The following is a 24598-nucleotide window of genomic DNA, read 5'->3' as shown; positions in this document are numbered from 1 at the left end:
TAGAGAGAAAAATGGATGAAGAAAATTTGATGTATATATGCAATGGAATCAATACTTTGCATTCCTATCAACAGTGTCCATGGTGTTACTTTATCTCCACAATCTCACCCACATCTATTTCTTTTCTTTTTGATGAGAACCTTCTGACAAGTGTGAGGTCTTGTCTCATTTTTGGTTTATGACTTACCTAATATTTTATAACTCTGAATATATTTTCATGTGTCATTTAGCCAACTGGATGTTTTCTACAGATAATTGATTCCGATCTATCTATTCAGTTCGTATGGACACTGTTTTTATTTGGATTGTTTGCCCTTTTTTGTTGTTGTTGTCGGGTAAGAGTTTGCCATATATTTGGATATTAACACTTGATTGGAAAATATCACTTGAAAATATATTCTCCCAGTGAGTTGGTTGACTTTTAATTTTATTGATCATTTCTTCTGCAGTGTAAATCTGTTTAGAGTCATACAATCGTATTTTGTTAGATTTGCTTCTGCTTCCCTTGCCAGAGGAGACATATGTAGAATCATGGTAAGTCCATTTTCAGAGTGTACTTCTTAAGTTTTACCTTAGGATTCTTTGTTTTCAGGTTTTATGCTTTACATGCGCAGGAGTGGGATTGCTGGATCATATGATATTTCTATCTTTATTATTTAAAGGAACTTCCAAAATGTTTCCAAAGTGCTTTCACCAATTTTCATTCCCACAAACAGCATTGGAGTGTCCCTTTTTCTCCACAACTTTCCAGTCTTTATTATTTGTAGAGATTTGGATGACAGCCCTTCTCACTTGTGTGAGGTAAAACATTATTTTATTTTTGTCTTGCCTTTGTATAATGATTAGGAATGTTAGCATGTTTTTATGTTTCTGTTTGTTATCTGTGTGTCTTCTTTGGAGACTTGTCTTCTGCTCATTTACAGGCTTAGTTGCTTGTAGATTTTTGAAATGGTGTTGTATGAACGATTTGTGTATTATAGAAATTAGCCTCTTATTGAATGCATTGTTTCCTAATGTTTTCTCCCATTTGGAAATTCATCTTTTCATATTGCTTATTTTGCTGTTTAGAAGGTTTTAATTTTTATTAGGACCTATTTGTTTATTTCGCTTTTACTCTTTTCAGCTTGGGAGCTGGACATTTGAAAAATTCGCTGCAATTTATGTTTTGTTTTGCATCTGTTAGTTTCCAGGAATTTTATTGTGTCAAGTATTAGATTGAGATATTAAAAACATTTTGAGTTTATTTTTATACAGTGTGAGGTAGTGTTCTAATTTCATTGATTTACATGTAGCTCTTTTGCTTTCTCAACATAACTTGCTGAAGACTGTGTTTTAGGCATTGTATGTTTTTGTTTCCTTTGTCATAGTTTAGTTGACCATAGGTGTGATGTTTTATTTCTGCCTCTGTGTTCTGTTCTAGTGATATAGATGTTTGTTCATTTTCCAGTATTGTGCTGTTTTGATTACTGTTTATATAATATAGTCTGAGATCTGGGAGGATTATGGTTTATGCCTCAAACTTTTTTCTTTATCCTCATAGTTTCTTTTGCCTTTCTGGTTCATTTGCAGTTCCATACAAATCTTAGGACTGTTTAAATTTCTGAGAAAAATATCATGTAGTTCGATCTGAATCACTTTATATCTGTTGACGATCTTTTGTAGTATGTATATTTTAACAATATTAATTTCTCTGTACTAAGACCTTGAGATTATTTTCCATTTCTTTGCATCATCTTCAAATTTATTTATCAGTGTCCTATAGATTTTATTATCTTGGTTTTTTTCTTAGGCTTTTCATTTTTGATCTGATATAATATGGATTTTTTAAAATTATGGAATATTTCATTGTTAGTGTAAAGAAATTGACTGTTTTTGTATATTAATCATGAATCATGCTACTTTGCTAAATGTGTTTATTAGATTTAGTTATTTTGGTGTGGAGAATCTTTAGGGTTCTCTGTATAGATTATCATGTCATCTAAAATAATAACAGTTTTACTTCATTCAGTCCAACTTGAATAACTTATTTTCTTGTCTGATTGCTGTTGCTAGGACTTCCCATACTGTGTTTAATAGAAATGGTGAGAGTGGACATCCTTTTATTATTCCTTAATTTGCCTTTCAGTTATTCACTTTTGCATATTATGTTGTCTGTGGGTCTGTAATTAATGACTTTAGTTATGTTGAGATATATTTCCTGAATCCTACTTTGGTAAGAGTTTTCTGTTGTTGTTTCTGTTGTTCTTGTTGTTGTTGCTGTTGTTGCTGCTATTTAATGAATAAAATTTGAAGTTTGTGAAATGCTTTTTATGGATTTATTGGGATGACCACATCATTTTCCCTTTTGGTTTGGTTAATGTGATGTATCAATCTGATTGATTTCATGTAATTTCATCCTCTCTTATGACCCTGCAATGAATTAAAATTTACATGATGTATAATTCATTTTAGATTTTGCTGGATTTAGTTTGCTAATGATATTTTTTTAAATGTTTGCATCTATATCAATTAAAGATATTGACTTGAAATTCTCTTCGCCTGTATTTTGTTTGTTGGCTTTGCTATCAGGGTGATGATAGCTTCATAGAATTAATTTGTGAGTTTCTCACATCTTCACTATTTTTGAATAGTTTGAAAAGTATAATTTCTGCTTTGTATTTCTGTACGGTTTTGCATGGGAGCTGTTTAAATCTGCACTAACGTTTAACGATTTTTTAAATGCAGATTCTACCTTTTTTCTAATAATCAGTTTGTTCAAATTATTTCTTTCTCCTTATCCCTGTCTCTTTCTAGACATTTGTCTATTTCTTCTAATTTGTCTAGTTTATTGGAATGTAAGTGTTCACAAAATGATCCTTTTTGTATATCTGAGGAAACAATTGTTATTTCTCTTCTTTTATTTCTTACTTTATTTCTTTGGAGCATCTATATTTTCTTCATGATACACCTGGCTAGAGGTTTTCTGATTTTGTTTATGTTAAAAGGAAAACAAAAACAAAATTTTTGGTTTTACTACTCTTTGCATGGTTGTTTTTTCCCTCTAATATATATTTGCACCTGTCATATTTAGGATCATGTTTTTTCTTTTTAAACTTTTTTTAATTGATTTTTAATCATTTTACATATTTGTCTCAAATTCCATTGTAGAGCACAACTTTGTAGTTACAATGAACATATAAACAGTTGTCCCATTTTTTCCCCTGTGAGCTGCCGTAAGATCTTTTATATATTTCCCTGTGCTATAAAGTAAAATCCTGTTTATCTATTCTACAATTTTGACCTCCCAGCCTATCTCTTCCCACACCCCAGCCGCTTGGCAACCAAAACTTTGTATTCTCTGCCTGCGAGTCTATTTCTGTTTTGTATTTATGCGTTATTTATTTGGCTTTGTTTTGTTTTTAGATTCCACACATGTGCCATCTCATATGGTATTTTCCTTTCTCTTTCTGGCTTACTTCTCTTAGACTGATTTTCTCCAGGACCATCCATGTTGCTGAAAATGGCATTATGTTGTCAGTTTATAAGGCTGACTACTAGTCCATTGTATAAATATACCACCTCTTCTTTAGCTAGTCAACTGTCGATGGACATTTAGGCTTTTTCAATGTCTTGGCTATTGTAAGTAGTGCTGGCTATGAACATTGGGGTGCAAGTGTCATTCTGAAGTGGGGTTCCTTCTGGATTTATACCCTGGAGCGGGATTCCTGGGTTATATGATAAGTCTATTCCTAGCGTTTTGAGGAATCTCCATCCTGTTTTCCACAGTGGCTGCACCAATCTGCATTGCCACCAGCAGTGAAGGACGGTTCCTTTTACTCCACAGCCTCTCCAGCATTTGTCATTTGTGGATTTTTGAATGATGGCCATTCTGACTGGTGTGAGGTGAAACCTCATTGCAGTTTTGATTTGCATTTCTCTGATAATCAGTGATATTGAGCATTTTCTGATGTGCCTTTTGATCATTTGTATGTCTTCCTTGGAGAATTGCTTGTTTAGGTTTTCTGCCCAATTTTGGATTGGGTTGTTTATTTTTTTTTATTCAGTTGGATGTGCTACTTATATACTCTTGTGATCAAGCCTTTGACGGTTTCATATGCAAATTTTTTCCCATTCCGTGGGTTGTCTTTTTGTTTTAGTTCTGGTTTCTTTACTGTGCAGAAGAATGTAAGTTTCATTAGGTCTCATTTGTTTATTCTTGCATTTATTTCTTCTACAAGAAAATTTTTGAGACGTATGTCAGATAATGTTTTACCTATATTTTCCTTTTGTAAGTTTATTGTATCTTTTCTTATGTTTAAGTTTTGATCCTTTCTGAGTTTATTTTTGTGTATGGTGTTCTAGCTTCATTGGGAGTGTTCTAGGTTCATTGAATTACATGCTGCTGTCCAGTTATCCCAACACCAGTTGCTGAATGGACTATCTCTATTCTATTTCTTGCCTCCTTTGTCTAAGATTAATTGACCAAACGTTTGTGGGTTCATTTCTGGGCTCTCTATTCTGTGCCATTGGCCTATATGTATGTTTATCTACCAATACAGTGCTGTCATGTTGAACGTAGCTGTATAGTATTATCTGAATCATTAGAGTAATGAAATGCCACTGATATTTGAACCTTAAACTTGTAACCTGCTTCCTTACTGAATTCTTTGATCAGCTGTAGTAAATTCATTCTTTATCTTGTGGGATTTCTATAAATAGTAACATATTATCTGCATATAGTGAGACTTTTATCTCTTCCTTTCCAATTTGCATACCTTTTACTTCTCTCTCTTGTTTGATTGCTGTGGCTAGGACCTCCAAGTCTATCTTGTGTAAGAGTCATGATAGTGTGCATCCTTTTACTTTCCCAGATTTTAGTAGGAAGAATTTGACTTTCTAACTGTTGAGTACTATGCTGGAAATAGGTTTGTTATTTATAGCTTTCATGATGCTGTGATATAATCCCTCTATGCCCACTTTGGTGAGTTTTCTTATCATACATGGGTGTTGAAATTCATCAAACGCATTTCCTGCATCTATTGAGATGATCATGTTGTTTTGGTCCTTTCTCTTGTTGATGTGCTGTATTACACTGATTGACTTGCATATGTTGAACCACCCCTGTGTCCCTGGCATGATCCCAACTTGGTCATGAAGTATATTCATTTTTCTGTGCTGTTGGATTCTATTTGCTACTATTTTGGTGAGGACTTTGTGTCTGTGTTCATCTGTGATATTGGCCTATAATCCTCTTTCTTGGAAGTGTCTTTGCCTGGTTGTGGTATCAGGGTGATTGTGGATTCATAGAATGACTTTGGGAGGATTCCTTCCTTTTCAAAATTCTGGAAGAATTTGAGAAGAAATGGTATGAGTTCTTTGTACGTTTGGTAGAATTCCTCAGTGAAGCCGTCCGGTCCTGGATTGTTATTTGGAGGGAGGTTTTATATTGCTATTTTGATTTCATTTCTAGTGCTCTGATTGTTCAAGTGGTCAGTTTCTTCTTGATTAAGTTTTGGTGGACAGTATGTTTCCACAAATGTGTCCATTTCCTCTAGGATATCCAGTTTGTTTCCATAAACTTTTCATAATATTCTTGTATGATATTCTGTTTTTATATTATATTAGTTTGTAAATTCTCCATTCTCCTTTCTTATTTTCCATATTTGTGCTCTCTCTCTTTTCTTATTTTTGAGTTTGGCAAGTGGTTTCTCGATTTTACTAGCTTTTTCGAAAAAGCAGCCTTTGGATTGGTTGATTCTTTTCCTAGGGTCTTTTTAAACACTATATATTTTATTTCCTCCCCATTATTTATGATTTCCTTCCTTCTGCAGCCTTTGTGGTTTTTTGTTCTTCTTTTTCTAGTTCATTCTCCTGATGGGTAAAATTGTTAATTTGTGATTGTTCTTCTTTTTTGAGGAAGGCCTGTATCGCTTTAAACTCCTCTCTCAACACTGCTTTTGCTGTGTCCCATAAATTTAGTGTGGTTTTGCTTTCATTTTCTTTTTTCTCAAGGTATATTTTCATTTCAGCTTTGATTTCTTCATTGACCCTTTGGTTTCTTAATAACATATTGTTTAATCCCCATGTTTTGCTTTTGTTCTCCTTTGTTTCTCTGTTGTTGATTTCTAGCTTCATGGCATTGTGGTCAGTAAAGATGCTTGAGGTAATTTCTATCTTCTTAAAATTGCTGAGCTTTCTTTTGTGCCCATGTATATCATGAATACTGGAAAATGTCCCATGTGCACTTGAAAAAATGTATATACTATTTTGTGGGGGTGCAATGCTCTGAAAATATCCACCAAGTGTAATATTTCTATTGTATTATTTAACTTCTATGTTGCCTAATTTATTTTCTGTAACTATGACAAGTCCAGTTATGTTAATGCAGTGTTGAAATATCCAACTATGATTAGATTCCCAACACTATCCCCTTTTATATCTGTTAGTAATTATTTCATGTATTTAGGTACTCCTCTATTTGTTGCATATGTATTTATGAGTGTGCTATCTTCATCTTGTATCACACCTTCAATCATTATAAAATGTCCTTCTTTATCTTTCTTTATGGCGTTTGATTTAAAGATTATTTTGTCTGAAATCAGTACTGCAACACCTGCTTTTCTGGCTTTTCCATTTGTATGAAATACGCTTTTCCATCCTTTCACTCTCAATCTATATGTGTCCTCTCTGAAGTGGGTCTCTTGTATGCAGCATATTGAAGGTTCTTGCTTTATTATCCAGCCTACCACTCAATGACTCTGACTGGAGCATTTAGTCCATTAACACTTACAATAATCGATGATATGTTTGTGTTTATTGCCATTTTGACCTTAACTTTTCAGTTGATTTGGTATTTCATCTTTGTTTGTTTCATCTGCCTTTTTTGGTTTGGTCATTTTCCTTTGTATTGTCATGAAATTTATTCAGTATTAGTGACTCCCTGAATAAGTTTTTGTCTTGTTTTTACCCTTTTTTATGTCTATTAGACCATTGGTATAACTGATCTTATTAAACTGATAGTATCATGATCTAAAAACCATCCTACTGAGAACAAAATATTTTAAAAGGAAAACCCCCCCAAAAATTCTCTATTTTCCTTCTTCCCTTTCCCACTCTCAATGATTTGTATCTCTTGCTTTCAAGTTTTGTGTTTATTTTATTTGTAATTCTTGAGTTATCACGCTTCCAGCCGTGAGTTTTATATTTCTGTAGCATCCTGCTGCTTTTCTTTGTAGAGTACAATTTTCAAAATATCTTTTAGCATGGGTCTAGTGTTGCTAAACTCTAGTAGCTTTTCTTTTCTGTGAAATTCTTTATGTCTCCTTTTACCATAAATGATAGCCTAGCTGGTTAAAGTATCCTAATGTATATAATTGTTTTCATTCAGGACTTTGAATATATCTTGCCACTCCATTCTGTTCTGCAGTATTTTTTTTGTGAAATCAACTGTGTGCCTTATAGGGATTCCCTTGTAACTCACTCTTTGCTATTCTCTTTCTGCCTTTAGGATCATTTCTTTCTCCTTGTCTCTGGCCATCTTAATTACATGTCTTGTTGAGGGTTTATTTGAGTTCTTCCTGTTTGGGACACTCTGAGCTTCCTGTACTTGGATATCTGATTTCTTCTTTAAGTTTGGGAAGTTCTCAGTCATGATTTTTTCAAACACCTTTGCAATCCACTTTGATCTTTCCTCCCCTTCTGGGAAATTTATCATGCCAATATTGGCATGCTTTCTATTATCCAATAGGTCTCTTATGCTTTTTTCATTTGTTTCTCATTGTTTCACTTGTAGCTCTTCTCATTGTCTGCTTTCTATTGTCCTGTCTTCTAAGTCACTAATTCATTCCTCTGCATTGTTTAGTCAGTTTTGTGACATCTTTAGATCATTCCTCATCTCAGTCAACGGTTTTACCTTTTCTACTCAGTTCTTCTTTATAGCTTCCATTTCATTTTTAACATATTTTATATGTCTGAACACTATGTTTTATTTCCTACAGTAATTTGATCACTTCTTTTTTGAAATCTTGATCTAGTAGGATATTGATGTCTATTTCACTGATCGTCCTTTCAGGGGATTTCTCTTGCTCTTTTAATTGGGAATGGTTTGTCTGCTTCTTCATCTTGCACCTACCTCTCTGGCACTGTGGTTTATGGAGTATCAGTTATCTACTGTGGTCCTAAAGGAGGTTATCTACCTAATGTCTATTTAGTAATACAACTAAAAAAGAGTTAAAAGAGAGAGGGAGACAAAGAATTTTAAAGAACGGGAAATAAATGTTTGAAGACATTGTAAAATACATAATAGAAGAGCAAGTTGAAGCAGAGTTTTGAAAAGTAATAATAATAAAAATATTTTTGAAATTTCAATGGGATTTGAAAGGGGGTATTTACAATTGCCTAAGAAGTAAACATTAAGAGGGTAATAGAAAATGGAACAGGAAAAATCAGATTAAAACAAGGGGGTGGTCAGTGTCCTCCTGGAGACTGTGTAACTTTAATGTGAACTCTTTCTGTATTCATCCTGGTTTGGAAGCTCAGCTTGCTTATTCCAGTCGCCCTCCATTGGGGCCCTTATCTGTGCAGCTCCCAGGGCCTGTTGGCAAGCAGATCACTCCTACTCCCAACAGTGGTTCTGGAGCAGCTCTCTTTATTGTTGGCTGTCTTGTCACTGCCGTGACCGATGCCTCATTCAGAAGTTTCAGACTGACCAGGCAGGAGTGTGCATCAATCCCTCTCCCAGCCACATGGTCAGGGGCTGCCTTCCAGCCCAAGTGTTCAGTGGCCAACAGCCCCCTCAGGGTGCCAGTCTCACCACTGTTATGTACCCTGTCACTCATCTGGACCAAAACCCAGTGCCTTGTTTGCCTTGACAGAGCATGTTCTCTGAGGAAATAGGACAGAAAGATCTTATCTGCCTCAGGCTGTAGACAAGTCCCCATCTGGTGCTTGAGGCTGCTAAGTCCTTAGGAGTGAATGCAGGTTTTTCTCTCGCTGCTGCCAGGGTGCAAAGCACCAGAGGCTATGGTGGCTGTGTCTGAGCCCGAGGTTTCTTGTCATAGATAGTTTTGTGGCTTTTCAGAGATGGGGAATTCACCTTTCCCCTCCCAGTACACGTCTGCCCTGTTGTTAAATGGAGGGCCCAGGTTATTCCCCCCTGTGCACCGACAGCAATGGCACACAGCTCCCTCCATTCCCCTAGGCTGCCTCAGTGCATCCATCCTCATCTTTCACCCAGATCAGACAGCATGGCCCTGCCCCCAGCTGCCAGGGTGCATCTTGCATTCGGGGTCACAGGGATCCTCTGTGCCTGTTTAACTTAGTATTGTCAGTCAACTTATACTCTGTAGAGGTCCAATCCTTGGAGGTGCCCCCTCCACCCTGCCGACCTCTCAGTTGGAGAGGGGAGACCCAGTGAATGAGTGCCAGTCTTTCTTTGCTGCTCCCTCCCTGTGGGAACTGTCCCAATCTGTTTTGCCTTTTCTTCTTTCATTCTTCATTTTCTTCTACCAGATTTTATGCATCTTAATCTTTTGAAGAGGACATTGTTCTATCAGAGTTTTGTAGGTTCTCTGGTTAGCTGAGTGGGTCTGTGGATGTGAGTCTTGGTGCACTTGTGGGAAAGGTTGAGCTACGAACATCCTTCTGATCCATCATCTTGGCCTCCCCCACAATAAGTCTCACTATATGGTGGAAGATAAACACAGCCAGGAAATACATGGAAAAGATGTTTCATGGGAATGACAAGAAAGTGCAGTTTGCAATGTTCAGCTCATACAAAATACGTTTTAAAATAAGGGCCACAATGAAAGATAAATATGAAATTATATAAAGAAAAAGAGATCAATATAAAAATAGAGTATTACACTCATTAAATTATATATGGACCCAGCACTGTAGATCCTAAATATAAAAAGAAATATTAGTAGACATGAAGGAATTAATTCATTATATATCAGTAATAGTAGATGGCTTGAACACCTCACTATTCTGATGGCCATATCATCCAGAAAGAATATCTGTAAGGAAACAGAGTTCTTAATGGCATATTAGATCATTTGAGTCTAACTGAGCTATTGGACACTGCATCAGAAAAGGAGAACACAATAACTTCTCAAGTGTGCACAGGATGTTATCTAAGGAATAAACCACATATTATGTCATGAAATGAGCCTCAGGAACTTTAACCTATTACAGATTACAGCAAATATTTTCCATACACAAAATTATGAAACTATGCAACAACTCAAAAAAGAACAGGAAAAGCACAAACATGAGATTAAACCTCATCCTTTAAAAAAATAAAATAAAACAAGGTCAATGATGAAATCAAAGAGGTCATAAAATCATACCTGGGGAAAAATTGCAATGAAAACACAGCGTCATCAAATGTATGGGATGCAGCAAAGGCAAATCTAAGAGGGAAGTTTAGAACAAATCTAAGAGGGAAGTTTAGAACAGTTTCTACAAGGAAAAAGAAAAAACTCACAAAAAGGATAAAGCTTACCACCAAAAATAACTGGAAATAAGAACAAACAAAACCCAAAGGCAGTAGAATGAGAAATCTTTGATGATTAGTTTGAAAATAAATAAAATAAAAATTAAAAAAGAAATTAAAATTCATAAAATCAACAGCTATTTTTTCTTAAATATTTTTACATATTGATAAGCATTTAGCAAGGCTTATCAAGAAATACAGAGTGGACCCAAACAAAATAAGAAATGATACAGTAGAAATGATTTCTGATAGTACAGAAATGCAAACAAAGATTATGAAAGCACTCTGAGCAGTTACGTGACAACCAACTGGACTACCTTAAAGAAATGGACAAATTTCTTGAAACGTACTGCCTGCCAACACTGAATAAAAAGAAAACTGAAAACTTGAAAAGAGCAATCAGTTAAGTTAAATAAAATCTATAATTTTAAAAACATGCCTTGAATAAAATGCCTAGATGCCTTCAATACAAACTCTTTCCTCTCAACTATTTCAAAAATTGTAGGAGGAAGGAAAATTCCCAAGGTTATTCTATGAGGCCACTAATACCATGATAACAAAGCCAGTCAAAACACTACCAAAAAAAACCCCAAAAATGTAAACACAATATCCTTGATGAATATATATTCAAAAATCCCCCAAAAACATCATCAAATACATAGAAAGGATTATAAATGAGGATCATTTGGATTCCTTCCAGAGTCACAGGGATGGTTCGACATACACAATTCCATCAGCATGACACATATTTAATAAAGGAAGGGCAAAATTCAGAGGACCATGTCAATACAGAATGAAAAAGCATTGGACATAATTCAACATACATTCGTGATCAGAACTCTCATGAAAGAGAGTACAATGGGAACATCTCTCAACACACAAAAATTCATTTATAACAACTTATAATACTTAGGGGAAAAGCTGAAAGCCTTCTGGGTAAATTTGGAAACAAGACAAGGATTCCTACTCTCAGCACTTCTGTTCCATAGTAAAAGAAGAAAGGAAAAGGAAAGAAAAAGAAGTAAAAGAAATGCAAAATAGAAAGAAAGAGGCAAAATTTTCACCAGTACTGATGACATAACAATCTACATAGAGTCCTAAAGCCTCCACAGAGACTAATATCAACAATAAGTAATTTCAACAAGGGAGCAGGGTACAAGATTAATGTAAAATTGTCTGTTGCATTTCTACACGTTAAACATGAGACACCATAAAATGGACATTGGAAGCAATGCTATTTAAAATCCCACCCCCTGAATACATTGGAATAAATGCAACAAATATATGAAAGCTCTATATACTTAAAATAAAAAAAAATTGACAAAGGAATTAAAAATGATTCAATAAAATGGAAAGATGTCTTGTGCTCTTGGATTGAAGGAGTTAATATTGTTAACATGGCCGAACTACACAAAGAAACCTACAGATTTAGTGCAATTCCTGTTAAGAAGATGTAGTATTTCCCACAGAACCAGAAAATAAATAAATCTGTTTTACATAAAACCATTAAAAATTGTCAAAATGATCTTGAGAAAAAACAACAAATCTGGAGATATAAACCTCCCTGATTCCTTACTATACAACAAAGCTACAGTAATAAAAACAGCATGGCATTGGCACAGAGATATAATCAATAAAATCAGATAGAGAGCCTAGAAATAATTCCACACACCTATGAGCACTGAATCAATGTTAAAAGAGGCTAGATTACACAATGGAGAAAAGACAGTCTTGTCAATGGATGCTGTTTGGAAAGTTGGACATCTACATGTAAAACAGTGAAATGAGAGCATTCCCTGACATCATGTAAAAAAATAAACTCCAAGAGTATTAAGGACCTAAATGTAAGACCTGATACTATAAAACTTCTAGAAGGGGATATAGGTGATACACTATTGGAAATATATCATAAGAATATTTTCTTGTATCAGTCTCCTATGGCTGAAATAATAAAAGCAAATATAAGCAAATGGGACCTAAATAAACTTGAAAACTTCTTCACAGCTAAGGACACTTGAATGAAATGAAAACACTGCCTGTGTAATTGGAAAACTTATCTGCAAATAGTGCAAGTGACCAGGGGTAAATAGATGCAGATTAGAAGATGTAACATGGATTTAGGTTACCCAACTCAATGTGAAAAACAAAAACCCAATCAAAAAAAGAGCAGAGTACCTGAGTTAATATTTTTCCAAAGGAAACATAGAGAAGGGTAACATGCAAGTGATAAAAATGCTCAACATTACTAATTATTAGTTAATAGCAATTCAAAACCACTTTTTAATATCTTATATCTCTGCCCTCCCCTATCATTTCTTGTTTTGTATTGGTGAGTTTGCTAATCTCTCTTCCAAAAGACAGTCTTCTTCCAATGCTTTCTGTCGCATTATTCATATCATTTATTAAGTTCGTCTCGTCCTCCAATAATGTTTGTTTATTTCATAGTTTTAGTCTCTTAGGTAATGTAATCCGTATCATCATTTATTTTATTCATGAGCTAGCTAAACTGCTTTCTGAGTTTTGTTTTTTGTATTGAGTATCTGTATGACATCTGTTTGGATTCTCTATTAGTTATACGGCAATATTCCATGACTTTAAGTTTGTTTCCTTCAGGGTTGATATTGTGTGTGTGTGTGTGTGTGTGTGTGTGTCTGTGTGTGTGCGTTTGCCTGTGCGTGTGTGTCTGTGTCTGTGTCTGTGTCTGTGTCGGTGTCTGTGCCTGTATCTCTGTGTGTGCGTGCCCTATAATATTACTGTGATTGGTCATGATCTTGGTAAATTATTACTCTGATGACACTAAAACACAGATTGGGATTTGGAGTCCTTGCTTTTGTTTTCTGGTAGTTTGCAATATTGCACAATTTTTGGTTTTACCTATCTGAGCTACCTCTGATAATATTTCAAAATGGCACTTTCCAGTCGCTACTGTCTGGATAAAAGATTGCTTACATTGTCACTCCTTACACAACTCTGGTAGTTAATGCCACTGTTGTCACTGGGCCGTTGAATCCTTTCTTTTATCTGATATCCCTAAAGACTCAGTGCACACACTGAGGAATAGTGTAAAGACAGGTGGGTCATTGGAATCAGGCAAGTGCCTTTGCCATGTCCAATGTTGCAAGGTACAATGTCTCTACCACTATGAATGTGGAGTAGGGAGAGTGTCATGAATGTGTGAGTGTCAAAAGGATGGAAATTCTGTCTGCATTGTGGCTCCCTCCTAGTTACCTGTGACCGTGAGTACTGATGCAGTTGGAGGCTGAAGATTTGTGAACCACTGAGACCTTGTTTCTACTGGGTACTCTGAAACTGTGGGCTCAGATACCCTAGTAAGTGGGACTTGGTTGCAGGCACCAACAATGCTTTTCCCTCATTTAAGCCAACTTTATGTGTTTTAGCCCACCAAACTTCAGCTGTACACATGTGTTCTCTAGTATTGTTTTGTGTTGTAGTTATTTTTGTTGAGATGTGATTGTTTCACTGACTGTAGATTTAAGGGTAAAGACAGAAATAGTTTAAACATGTCACTTTATTCAAAGTCTATAATTTTTCATTTAAAAGCTTAAATTCTAATAAGGACATTATAAGAACAGTAAAGAAAGTGAACAAATCACCTCCCTTAATATCAGAGTGCTACAAAATATTTTGTTTTTCCTGGGTTTGTTTCTTCAATGTTTTTCCCACATGCATGCACATTTTAGTAAAATATATGCCTATAATCTCTTTAAAATCATTTAAATTATTAAAATATTTCTCTGTGCTGTAATTACAGCCCTGTTGCTTCTCTATTTTTTAACTAGAATCTTGCATAATTCTGTCTTCCCCATCCTTCTTCCCTGTCCCCAGTGTAAACCACTAGTTGGTACACTACACATATATATGTGATTCTGTTTCTTCTTTTTATGATTATTTCTCTTATATATTTAGTTTCCTCATGTAACTGGTAACATAGAGTGTTTTTCACTGTATGTCTTATTTTCCTATGTGCAACACTCTCTGGGTCCAGTCACATTGTTTCAAATGGTAGAATTTTATTTTTTGATATGAGAATGACTACGTATTTATTATGTTATCTATATCTCACATCAACTCAGCCAATCATCTGTTGATGGGCAGTTGAGTCGTGCTTCTATCCTTGGCTATTATAAATGATGTTGTTAAGAACGTTGTGGGTAATATATCCTTTAAAGTTAATGTTTTCATTTTTTTTCAGATTTATATCAAAAACTGGAATTGCTGCAACTTCTATTTCTAGCTTTCTTAGCACTGTCCCCACTTTTATAATAGTGGATGCATCAATTTATATTTCTAACAACAGTCTACTTGGGTTCCGTTTTATCGACATTCTTATTAATGTTTGTCATTTGAAGAATTTTTTTAATAGTCATTTTGGTTGCTGTGAGATTATATTTCATTCTGGTTTTGATTTATGATTTCCTAATGAATAGCAACGTTATGTTTCTTTGTGCATGAAAATCATCCACATGTCTGTTTTTGAAAAGTTTCCATGAAGATCCTTCAACTGTTTATAAGTTGGTGTATTTGTTTTTTTAAATATTGGGTCTAATATGCTATATATACATTATGGATATTAACATCTCATTGGTTTCATAGTCTGAAACTCTTCCTTCTATTCTGTGTGTTGTCATAAGTCTTGCTGAAGGTTTCCTTTGCTCTGCAAAAGGTTTTCATTTCACACTTATACAAGAAGTGGAATCACTGTATCACATAGAACATCTATTTTTTCCTCAGTATAATTAAAAACTGTTATTGTTAATTTTCTTTTTTTTTACTTAGGAGATAGATCAAAAATAAATATTCCTATGATTTATCACAAAGGCAATTCTGCTCCTTTTCTTGGTCAGAAATTGTATAGTTTCAGGTTTTACATTTAGGAAATTAATCCATTTCAGTTTTATTTTGTATAGTATGGATGGAAGTGCTCTTACATCTACCTTTTACATGTACTGTCCAGTTTTCTCAGAACTATTTGTTGAAGAGACTACCTTTTTTCCATTGTATACGCTTGCCTCCTTCATTGTAGACTAATTGACAATATACGTGTGTGTTTATTTTAGGACTCTTTATTTTGTTCCATTGATCTATGTGACTCTTTTAGTGATATAGTTTGATGTTTTGTTTACTGTAGCTTTGCAGTATGTTCTAAATTCAGGGAGGATAATACCTACAGCTTTGTTCATTTTTCAAAGGTAATTTTAGAAAATTTGGGTCTTTCACAATTTTGTATAAATTTTATTATTTTTCTCCTTGTTTTGTAAAGAAACATATGGATTATGTGAGAATAGTAATTTACTAAAAGAAGAAAACCTGAGAAAAATTGTAAATTGTGGAGGATAAATCATACAATATTAAGCAACCAATGTATTCCTGCATAATTCAAAGAAAAAATACATGAAGAAATATGACAACAAAAACAAAGTCCATGTGATATAGCAAAATCAGTATTAATAGTGAAGCTTATAGCAAAACAATCCCATTTATACAAGTAAGAAACATCTCTCACTTATACATAATCTTACAAACAAAAGATGTTGCAAAATAATAAACAAACTTGTTAGTAGAAAGAAAGACAGTTGAAAGGTCAGACTATAAATAAATAAAATAACGATTAAAAAAAGGAACATCAAAACAAACTACATAATGGCCTTTGAAAGATAAATATAACTGATAAACATTAATGAGACTCATGAGAAAAAAGAGAGTACAGTTTAATAAGCTCCAAAATAAATGAGAAGTTACAGCTTATATCAAAGTAACACAAAGCACCATAAGATGATACAACAAATTATATGCCAACTGAAATGGAATCCCTAGAAGAAACGGAAAATTTCTTAGAAAGACCAAATCTCAGAATGGAATGAGAAGTAGAAAATATTAACAGATTATCCCTAATGAAATTGAATTAGTAATTAAACAAAATCTCCCAAGAAACAAAATTCCAGGCCTAGACAGCTTCACAGGTGACTTCTGCCAATCATTTAGAGAAGAGCTATCACAAATACTTCTCAGAGAATTCCAAAAATTTGCGGAGGAAGGAAGGCTTCCTACCCCGCATTTCTGTATCACACTAGCACTAAAACAGGAACAAATACCTCATAAAATTTCAGTTTAAATACTACTGATAAGCATACATGCAAAAATCATCAATAAATATTAGCAAAGCAAACAAAACATTAAAAGGATGATACAGTATGATTAACTCCCTTTTATCCCAGTGATGTAAAATTGATTCATTACCCACAAATTAATCAATATGATACACGAAACTAACAAATTAAAAAATAAAAATTGTATGGTCACCTCAAAACTGTCTTAAAATCTTTTGACAAATTCAGTATCTATTTATGATTAAATTTCTCCTCAAAATGGGTATGAGGAAACGTACCTCATTACAGTTAAGGTCGTATAAGACAAGTACTCAGCTAACATGACACTCACTGATTAAAAGCTGAAAGCATCCCCTGTAAGAGCAGGAAGAAGACAAGAATGTTCACGTTTACCACTATTATTCAGTATTTTATTGGAAATTCTAGCCATAGATTTCCAAAATAAAAGTAAATACAATATAGCTATTTCAGAAAAGGAGTAAAAGAATCTGTAAGCAGATGAAATACTTTAAACAGAAATCATAAAGAAGATGCCACAATACTATGAGGGCTTATCAATGCATTGGTAAAATTTCAGAATATAAAATTAACATACAGAAATCTTGCATTTTTACACACTAACAACAAGCTAACAGATAGAGAAAGTGAGGGAACTGTTTCATTTACAGTTGCATTATAAAAAAAATCAAGAAATGTATCCAACCAAGGAGGTAAAAGACCTATACTCAGAAACCTATAAAATATTTATAATAGAAATTGAAGATAATGCAAACAGATGAAAGGATATACTGTGTTCATAGATTAGGAAAAAAATATCTTTTAAATGACAGAACTAGCCAAGAAAATACACAAATTAAATTCAGTGCCTTTCAAAATACAAATGGCATTTTCAGACACTTACAAAAAATAATTATTAAATTTGCATGTAAACACAAAAGAGTTGAAATCACTTAAAAAAAAGAAAAGAAAACAAACTTAAAGCACAAACAACTTTGACAAAGAACAAAGAGGATGTAACACTGTCCTTGATTTTAAATTATAATACAAAGCTACAGTAGTGAATATGGTAGTGGCACAGAACAAACAGAATAATGGAACAAAACAGAATGCCTAAAAATGAAATCAGAAAGTTATAGTCATTTAGCCCATTACCAAATAATGAATATACAGTGGGGGAAAGGTAATCAACAGGCACATGAAATTGGTCAACACAACTAACGATCAGAATAAAGCAAGTCCAAAACCCAATGAGATATTATGTCACTCCTGTCAGAATCACGATGATCAAAAAGATAACAAATATAAATATTGGAGAGGATGTAAGAAAAAGCACCCTGATGCACTGCTTGAGTGAATGTAAATTTATGATGCCACTGTGGAAAACAGTATGGAGATTTATCTAAAAATTAAAAATGAAATATGATTCAACATTTCCATATCTGGATACTTATTCCAGGAATGTAAAAACATAATCAGAAAAGATAAATTCTATCCTCTATTCACTGTGGCATTATTTACAATACCCAGGCAATAGAAGCAAATTAATTGCTCATCAATAGATGATGGATAATGAAGATGTGTGTTTATAGCATATATATCAACCCATCTATTAACTACAGACTTATCTATATTTATTTATATATACAAATAAAATAAAATAATATATATATGTATATTTATATATATGCACACACACACATAAAAATACAATGGGTTTTTACTCAGCTCTAAAAAGAATAAGTTCGTGTCATTTGCAACAAATGGGAAGACCAAGAGGATAATATGCTAAGTGAAATAAGTCAGACAGAGAATGACATAGGCAGAATGGTTTTACTCATATTTGGAATTTAAAACAAATGACTACAACAAAACAGAAAAGGAGTTATAGATATAGCAAGAAACAGGTTGCTCATAAGAAGGAAGGAATTGTGGTGAAGAAAAAGAAATATTTGAGGAAATTTAAGAGACAAAATTAACCAGTTGCAAATTAAATGAGTCAGGGACAAGAAATGTACTGTATGGGGAATAGTCAATAACTGTGAAATATGTTTAAATAGCAACATATCATAAATATATCTATTCTTGTGATCAGTTTGAAATGTATCAAAAATGGCAAATAGTATGTTATGTAAGAGAAAATGCCACAGAGTTATAGACTAAAGTATGCTTCAAAAACAAACACACACACTTATAGAAAAAATAATTAGATTTGTAGTTAACAGAGGCAGGGTTTGTGAAAGGAGAATTTGATTAATGCACTCAAAAGCTACAAACCAACAGCCGTAAAATAAACGTCTTCTAGGGATGCCCCGTAGTAACATGAAAATTAAAATTAATACTGCTTTATGTTCTATATGAATGTTGTTAAGAGAGTTGACCATAAGTTTTCTCATCACAACCAAAACACAAATTGTATTTCTTTAAAATTATATCTACATGAGATAACGAATTCTCCCTAAACTTGCTATGATATTTATTTCATGATACTTATAAAACAAATCACTATTCTGTGCACCTAAACTTACACAATGTTTTATGCCAATTATATCTCAATAAAAGCAGAAGGAAAAATGGAAATTCAATGATTATTTTTTCCATGTAATTTTTCATGATTGTTTTTGCAACAATTAAACTTCATTCATGATATACTTATCCTAGGTAAAGATACAAATAAATAAATGATTCTAATAAATTATACATAAAGATACTAATAAAATTAGTGTTTTACCATGCCCTAAACTTTCTTCATGTTAAAAGCCCACTGCTTCTGTAGGCATCAAAATTTCATTCTGTGAATTCATCTGAGTTTAGAGAATGGAATACAAATTTAAAACTGGCTGTTCTTGCTGTGATTGATAATGTTCAATGTCTCTGACCGATGGTCTCATCTCCCGACAGCATCTGTTAGAAAGGAACATGCTAGGTTGCTAAAAATCTCAGTTTGGTAAAATCTCAGAACTCCTACAATTTTTAACTATTTCAATGGGAATGCAATACTGACAAAGACTTGATTTTGGATAACAATGTGTTTTTTACTCATGGTTGCATTAGGAGATGTGAGGACAAACCCTGATATCCAGAACAAACATACTTGCTCAAGTGCTGGGCAAAGAAGTGTAAAGGTTCCCCATTATTAGGACTGAGGACCGCATTCAAAATGATGACCACGCCCACTCTATTCCAGGTAGTCCAAGGAAAAAAGTTTATTGCAATTACTAGGTGAACAGAAATAAGTCAGTGGTTCAGTCTCTATAAATTATTCAATGGGTGTTCAAAGCCAAAATAATTTGTGTCAACAATGAGAATTTAAAAAAATGAAAACATAGACATAAGCTTAAATTAAAAAGGAGACACAGTCCAGTGCTGCGTTCTGGGGACTGGAGAATGTATATGCTTCAGTCCAATTCAAGGGTTCATTGGTTGGCCCTAGCATCAGCTCGGGATTCAATGAATAGTTAACAATTAGTATACTGGGAGAAATATAAACTACCTCTACCTGATCGGAAGAAAATCTGGTGGCTCAATAAAACTCTTAATTCACAGAGATTCTGCCAGATGCAGAGGAATAATTGACTGATGACTCAACTAAGACAAACTTAGTTACAGCTTAACAATCCACCTTCTCTCACACACACACTGGTAGACAGATTTGTAATATTTAGTAGGAAGAATTCAGTGGGCATAGCTCGGACAAAAGTTTTCAAAGCACAGGCCAACATTTGTACCTTTGCCAATGGTCTAGTTTTCCCAGTTAGAAAATTACACATGGACAAATAATATTCTTCCTTAGAATTTCTAATTTTGAAATTATACTGTAGCTTTTGACTTATCAGTATAGAACCTTGTTAAGATGATCATGTTAAGACCCACTGTCTGATAAGAGAGCTGGAAACTAGCTGCTGAACCAGCCCATATGAACCCCAGACTGCTAATTTAGGCAACAACATAGCCACTATCAGTGTTGAGCTGATAAAATTAAAAGATTGATGTTTCTGTTGTAGGAACAACCACTGCTGTCCAGACACAGATCTCCTGCTGCAAGCGGGTTCTTTTCTTCTCTTGGTAAGGGCCATACTGGTGGGATGTTGCTAGAGCTTACCCTGGCCCATTTGCCCATCTTCCAGATAATCAAAGGCTTTCTTCACAACTGGTGACAAATTTTCAGGACTCAGTGTTGCCATTCCACTCTTTTCAGCTGACAATGGCTTCACTATTGTGAGCAGAAGCCTTAGGCTACCTGACATTGCCTACAATTTTTCCAGCATATCAGGGCATTTCACATTCTGAAAATGCTTCACCTTTTATTTTAAATTAAAGGGAAATAGTCAAAGTCTTCCATGAATATTTTATATTTCCTAATATCTGCAGAAATTTGGTATTCCTACAGTTGGACAAATTTTTAATTTCACCACCCTCACCTCTTTCTAGTCCACACAATTTAGATTGCAATTTGGTTCCTGAATATGACCACCACTACAAAGGGTCTAGTTTCAATTAGGTACTTACTTTGTGAAGTTTAGAAGGGTCACAAATTATGTGGGGTGTATAAACATACATTAAATATTTGCAATGGCACTGTCTTCTGGACAAAGCTCTGATTCTAAGAAGTAAATTAATTAGAAGGCAGTATAGTTATTGGTATGGGGAAGAGAATCATCTATTTTGGGGTTGGTGGGTGTTGAATAGACAGGAAAAAATCCAGCAAATGAGAATGGAATGCTTTAGGCCACTGGAAGCATGAATTAAGAAGAAAATAATATTTTGTCTCCTGTACCTACCTCCCCTTACTGTCTTGTGTGACTAGACATTGGGCTATGAAAAGAGCTAGTTTGTGGTGAAGAGTAAAGACCATAACGAAATAGTTTGAAAACCATGAGAGTTTTGTTGTTTCAGGAAAGTATATTTTGCTTAAAGTCAACATATATTTTTCATTCAATAAATAGTAAAATGCATCCTTTGGCATGTGCTGTGCTTACTGTGCTGGTATGCAAGTTAGACAAGGAAAGGTGGATAGACAGAAAACATCTGGAGGAGGTGGTTTCTGTTCTGAGACTGGGAAAATCTAAGTAGGTAAAAGGAGGACACCCAAAGTCCAAGGATGAGCTGGAGTAAAAGTGGTGAGGTTGCAGCTAACATAGTTGACAAGCATTTGCCTGGATGTATCTCCAGATACAGTGAAACATAAAGATATGCCAAGGTAGTAGATGCCAGATTTAGAAGAAAATGAATAAACTAAGTTAAGTTTGTGGGCTTAGATTTGGAAAGGCATTAAGTGCCACCCTGATGATGTAAGCTTGTTTTTGTCTGGAACATAAAAGCAACATGAAGTATTGACTAGAAAATATAGTGTAGACACTTGAGGGCAGGAATTGAAAGCACCAATTGGAATGCATTCAGAACAGCACAAAGAAGACCATAGATAAAATTATTTCATTAATTCTACCACATGCTGAATGTGCAATCTGAGACTACATCTTGTGACCTTTATGATTCCAGGGATGACATAAGAGAGACCATGATCCCTGGGCTGGTTCCTGCATTTATCTCCTGTTCCAAACTATCCTAACTTAACACGTTTCATACTTTCCAGAATGAAACAGAAACCACTTAGTACTTTTCCCTCCCTACATATTTTAGCCTTTTTCCAAATTCTTCCATTTACTCTTCCTCCATACAAGAAATTATTTAAATTTACTCCCATATTGTTCCATCAAATGATCATATCAATCAAATATCTCTTTTTTTCTTTAAATGGTAACTTATTCTCCCATTTAACTCTTAACCCTATTTAAAAATTATAAGGAAAATACAGGTACACATCAATGATTATTGTTCGAATAAATAATTTGCAGATATTTGTGGACATATGCCAACATCAATTTTAATCTTTGTTATCCTGCATTATCTGGTAGTCCTCTGGTAGATCAGTTGTAATTAGGTTGACGTTCATAAACTGAAGATTGCTGATGAGTTGACCTTGAAAGAGAGGTAGCTGATGTATCAGCTGTCACTGGCACTGGAAACAGTGCGTTGCTCCCTGGTTGAAGTTTAGAAAGTCGGCCTTCATTGGCAGATATGTTGTGATATCTATTTGGAAAAGTAGAAGGCTCCACCATCAGTCCAAAGTGTTTGCTCTGTATATGAGGCAAGATGCTGTACTGAGAAGCAGAAGTTGTATTTGTAATGAAGTTCACACACGGCCATTTGATTCAGTGTAGCTGCTTTGAGAGTGCCTGTGGACAATATTCAACTGATTTAAAATAGCACGTTGATCCACTGCAATTTGTTCTGGTGGTCTAACTGACACTGATGATGGAGGAAAAAAACCATCACTGATTGGGGTAGTTGTATCACCAATTATGTGGCTAGTAGAGGGCTTTCTTATTAGAAGCATGTTTAAATTTGCAAAAGGTAAAAATGCTCTTTCTCTACTAGTGTAAGCCACAAAACCAGAATTATGATTATCCACATTAACTCCTGCTTTAATGTGCTTCTTATTGAAATCTTCAGCCAATGGAGATACCAGAGAGACATTTTTAATCCCAACTCTTCTTTTTATTCTCATTCAAAGCTGGGGAAAGCGTCATTTAAAATTTGAATTATGGTAGGACTGCAGCTACAACCAAAGGAGAAATATTTTAGTAATATTTTAAACCGAAATACAAGACTACAATAAGCCTAACCTATAAAACCTCAGATTTCACGTTTACAATGGAAAGATAATATCATCAAAAGATGAATATTGCTGACTATATTTTGAAATTCCTTATTTGGAAAATACACATTTAAATAGTATAGTCATCAAATTTAAAATTTAGTATTTGCATTAATGGTGAATGTCACTTTTCAAAAGCAGCTTTAATACATTTATTTAGATTTCTGATAAGATTGATAATTGCAAGCAAAGTTTCTCATTATCTTGAATACTAAAGTTACTGTCCTCATTTTTGGAAAAATGAAGAAATTTAGCCTTAGTAATTTTATACAAATTTCAAAATCTAGCTTTACATATATATTACCATAGATTGATGTACAAAATAAAACTTTATATATAAGTTACCAAGTGGAAACTAAAATTTCTGAATACCTTGGTTAAAGTGGAGACTTCTGTTTCTTCTGCCAGAAAGTCAGCTAGACTAGCAGATCTTTGAAAATTCTACCGCACTTTACTAAACTCATAAAGGTTAAGCTGTCTAACTAAACTTTTCAGACTTCCAGGTTCAAATATTCTGAAACGGGCCTTTCTTTCCACATTTTCCTTCTTAAAGACATCTTCATCAATCACTATGAAAGTTCCACTATCATCCCAACAGATTGAATTATATTCGTTATTCCCAGCCATTTTCTGGAGTTTTCTTGGATATGTCAGAGAACAAAAATCAGTATGTTCATCTGGTTCATAGACACAATGTGTGTAACATGGTTTTTTTATCAAGGATTCTTCAGACATAGTCTGAAAAGCATTTTCTTCAGTCATAGACTTCAAGTCCAAGTCCCCACAAATTATTTGATCACACAATAGACATCTACCGGGGTTTCCTGAACCTGTTGGTCCATCTTTATGAGACACAAGTTGAATTTCTGAAGAAACTTGTGCCATCTCAAATAACTTTTTCTATGGCTACTTTTCTAATCTGCATGATTTTGTGCACTGTAACTTCAAATGCTTCTCTGGCAGGCCTGCACAGATAAACTGCTAGGCCATCACAATGTTTCTCAACCTGAGTAGCTATGACATCACAAAAAACTCTTCTCCTAGCAACTCCAGTCTAACATTCAGCCAGAGTTTACTTCTCATTCATCCAGTTAAATTGAAACATATAGGATGCTGATATTTATAGAATGATCTGCAAATATTATCCCCACAAAATCTTTTAAAATAATTTAATTTTGGGGTCTATGAAATAAAACCAATCTCCATACTTTTGAATACAAATTTATACCAGATTTGTGAACAGAGCATAAATAATGCACAATATATAAAAAATAAATTCAA

The 24598-nt window shown here is 34.1% G+C and overlaps 1 long non-coding RNA gene across 1 annotated transcript; it reads right to left on the bottom strand.

Moving 5' to 3' along the window:
* Positions 1 to 22467: 22467 nt before the first annotated feature.
* LOC140695454 (uncharacterized) lies at positions 22468 to 24245 on the bottom strand. Its single transcript, XR_012071139.1, has 2 exons — positions 23690 to 24245; positions 22468 to 23218 (listed from the first exon to the last, which is right to left on the bottom strand). It is a non-coding gene; the product is annotated as an uncharacterized lncRNA (long non-coding RNA).
* Positions 24246 to 24598: the final 353 nt, after the last annotated feature.

Source organism: Vicugna pacos, unplaced genomic scaffold (assembly GCF_048564905.1).
Source record: "Vicugna pacos unplaced genomic scaffold, VicPac4 scaffold_213, whole genome shotgun sequence".
Classification (NCBI taxonomy): Eukaryota; Metazoa; Chordata; class Mammalia; order Artiodactyla; family Camelidae; genus Vicugna; species Vicugna pacos.
Note: the sequence above shows the minus strand (reverse complement) of the source record. Positions and strands in the feature narration are given on the sequence as shown.